The sequence below is a fragment of the Entelurus aequoreus genome, linkage group LG15, assembly GCF_033978785.1.
Source record: "Entelurus aequoreus isolate RoL-2023_Sb linkage group LG15, RoL_Eaeq_v1.1, whole genome shotgun sequence".
NCBI lineage: Eukaryota > Metazoa > Chordata > Actinopteri > Syngnathiformes > Syngnathidae > Entelurus > Entelurus aequoreus.
This window is the reverse complement of record NC_084745.1, coordinates 8,262,639-8,266,194: the sequence shown is the minus strand read 5'-3', so window position 1 is coordinate 8,266,194 and position 3,556 is coordinate 8,262,639.

The following is a 3,556-nucleotide window of genomic DNA, read 5'->3' as shown; positions in this document are numbered from 1 at the left end:
CCGGAGGAACGGTCATGGATTTCTATATCGCTTATAATTGACAAGGACTTGATCAAGGAATTTTACGTTCGATTCCCAGACAAGCCAGGTAGGCCGCCAGGAGGCGTCCGTTGAGGGGGGGGTACTGTGGTAATCTGTAATGTCCTTGCTCATTTCTGTTGTCTGCACTCCATGTTCACTCTCTCTCTCGTTCACAGTATGGAGTGCAGCTGACGCAAGGCAGCAGCACACACCTGACAGTAATTAGAAACAGCTTATTTAACCAGGCTGCTGACAACCGGTGAGCGCCGGAACTTTGCCATCGCTTGCAACCTGTTGGTCGTGCCAAGAGAACTCACTAGTTCATCGTGTACCTTTCATCTCAGGTTGGCCCGTATTATTCCTAGCCTTGTCTAGCGTTTTATTTTATACCTAGTCTATTTACTTCTTTCATGAAGTATATTTTTCCTAGCCTTGTCTAGCGCTTTTAGTTTTGTGTGTTTTTTTTTCTCTTAGTAGTTTTTTACATGGTGTGTTTTGTTTTCCACCATCGCCTTTGTTTTGCTACCTTGTGCTTCCGCCTAATAAAAGGAAGAACAATTGTAAACACAACTTCGTCTCTGCATCCTTGGGATCCACCTCACCGATTCCTAACAATTTGATCACCTTTACTGTGTTTAAAGTCTACAGTATTCATTTACTTCAGCTTTTACATCCTCTTTATTTTGAACAATGGCCGACCTAACATAGTTGGGATCAAAGGTCGCGTTGACGCTAATTTTTCTCGTCATCATTCAAGCAGTTGTAATTCTCCTGGGATATTCTTTGATTTTTATTTCACTTTCTGTATATCTAAAAATTTGCATTATTCTGCTTCAGTCTTTGAACAATTTGTAATTTAATACGTGTGAATGAGCTGGGGTTAAGTCTTGTGGATTTTCTCTTCAGCACTTGAGCAGCACCATTCTCCTTTTTCACATATTTGATAGACTGTACCATGTTAAAATTCTGAAGTACTAATGTACTTCAGCTTTTGAATCCTTTTGAACAAAGGCCGATCCAAGATATAGCTCGAATCAAAGGTCATGTTGATGCTAATTTTTCCCTTCGCAATTCGAGCAGTTACAATTCTCACCAGATATTCTTCAATTTTCATTTAATTTCATGTATGTTGTTAAAAATCTACAGTCCTTGGTCTTTCAAAATTTTAATAATGTGTAATCTAATATGAGTGAACGGGCTAGGGTTAAAGGTAACGTCAATTTTCTTATCAGCACTTGAGCAGCATCATTCTCCCTTTTTCACTTATTTGATCAACTTTATCGTGTTTAAAGTCTACAGCATTCATGTACTTCAGCTTTTACATCCTCTCTATTTTTTAACAATGGCCGACCTAACAAAGTTGGGATCAAAGGTCACGTTGACACTAACTTTTCTCGTCATCATTCAAGCAGTTGCAATTCTCCTGTGACATTCTCAGATTTTTATTTCACTTTCTGTATAGCTAAAAACGTGCAGTCTTCTGCTTCAGTCTTCAAACAATTTGTAATCTAATACGTGTTAATGAGCTGCGGTTAAAAGCCATGTGGATTTTCTCGTCAGCACTCCAGCAGCACCGTTCACCTTTATCACTTATTTGATATACTTTGCTGTGTTAAAATTCTACAATACGAATGTACTTCAGCTTTTGGATCCCTTTGAACAATGGCCAATCTAAGTTATAGCTTGGATCAAAGGTCATGTTGACGCAAATTTTTCCCTTCGTCATTCGAGCAGTTCCAATTTTCCCCGGATATTCTTAAATTTCCATTGTATTTTTTGTATGTTTTTAAATAACCTGCAGTTGTACTTGTACTTCAGTCCTTGATCTCTCAATATTTGAACTACGTGTAATCTAATATGCGTGAACGAGCTGGAGTTAAAGGTAACGTCAAATTTTCTTGTCAGCACTTGAGCAGCATCATTCTCCCCTTTTCACTTATTTTAAAGTCTACAGTATTCATGTACTTCAGCTTTTACATCCTCTCTGTTTTTGAACAATGGCCGACCTAGCATAGTTGGGATCAAATGTCACGTTGACGCTAATTTTTCTCATCATCATTCAAGCCGTTGCAATTCTCCTGGGATATTCTTCGATTTTTAATTCACTTTCTGTATATTTAAAAACTTGCAGTCTTCTGCTTTAGTCTTTGAACAATTTGTAATATAATATGTGTGAATGAGCCAAGGTTAAAAGTCGTGTGGATTTTTTCGTCAGCACTTGAGCAGCACCATTCTACTTTTTACATTATTTGATAGACCTCGCCATGTTAAAATTCTAAAGTTTCAGCTTTTGAATTCTTTTGAAGAATGGCCGATCTAAGTCAAAGCTTGGATCAAAGGTCATGTTGACGCTAATTTTTCCCTTCGTCATTCGAGCAGTTTCAATTTCCCCCGGATATTTTTCAATTTTCATTTTATTTTTTTGTATGTTTTTAAAAAACCTGCCGTTGTACTTGTACTTCAGTCCTTGGTCTCTCAATATTTGAACTACTCGTAATCTAATATGTGTGAACTAGCTGGGGTTAAAGGTAACGTCAATTTTCTTCTCAGCACTTGAGCAGCATCATTATCCCCTTTTCAATTATTTTAAAGTCTACAGCATTCATGTACTTCAGCTTTTACATCCTCTCTATTTTTGAACAATGGCCATCCTAACATAGTTGGGATCAAATGTCACGTTGACGCTCATTTTTCTCGTCATCATTCAAGCCGTTGCAAATCTCCAGGGATATTCTTTGATTTTTATTTCACTTTCTGTATATTTAAAAACTTGCAGTCTTCTACTTCAGTCTTTGAACAAAGTGCAATCTAATATGTGTGACGGACATGTTGATGTTCTCGTCAACACTCGAGCAGTCAGTAATTCTTCAATTTGTATTCAAAATCTCTTAATGTCTTTCCGCCTACACGGCCTGTCAATCATCTTTAATCACGTGACCCAAAGTTACCCGATGAGACTTGAGGACAAAAATCGACAGCAATATCAGAAGGAGGGTGAGTGCCGGAGATATTACACCTTGTGGAATTGAAAGGATTTCCCTGTCAGATCTTATCAGCCTTGGAAGAACTTTGCTCGGCCCTCATCTCGTCCTTAAAAAGGACTTTTTAGCCGCAGGATTTTCATCACCTCTGACATATTTTCAATATTCCTGGCCTAATTGCTTCCGACTCCCGTTGCCTACGCCGCTCGCCACGACGTGCTCAAAGGATGGCGATATTTGAAATGTAAATGATGGAAGGAGACGAAGAAGAAGCTGCTAATTTCACGTGTTGTGCTAATGAACATGAAAGATTAGAGTCCGTCATACTCACGTCGGCGTTTGCGTAATCGGATTCCTTTCGACAAACCCCCCCGCTGACAAAATCTCTCACCTTGAAAGATGACATCAAAGATCCGGCGGGGAGGGACGTTCACTCGAATCGTTTGTGAAACCTTCAGAGTTTTTTTTATTTGAAGCAAAGTTTAGCTCAAGTTTTACACTTTTAAAAGCCAGAGCTTGATCTGGGACCTCATTTATGAAAGTGTGTGTGGATT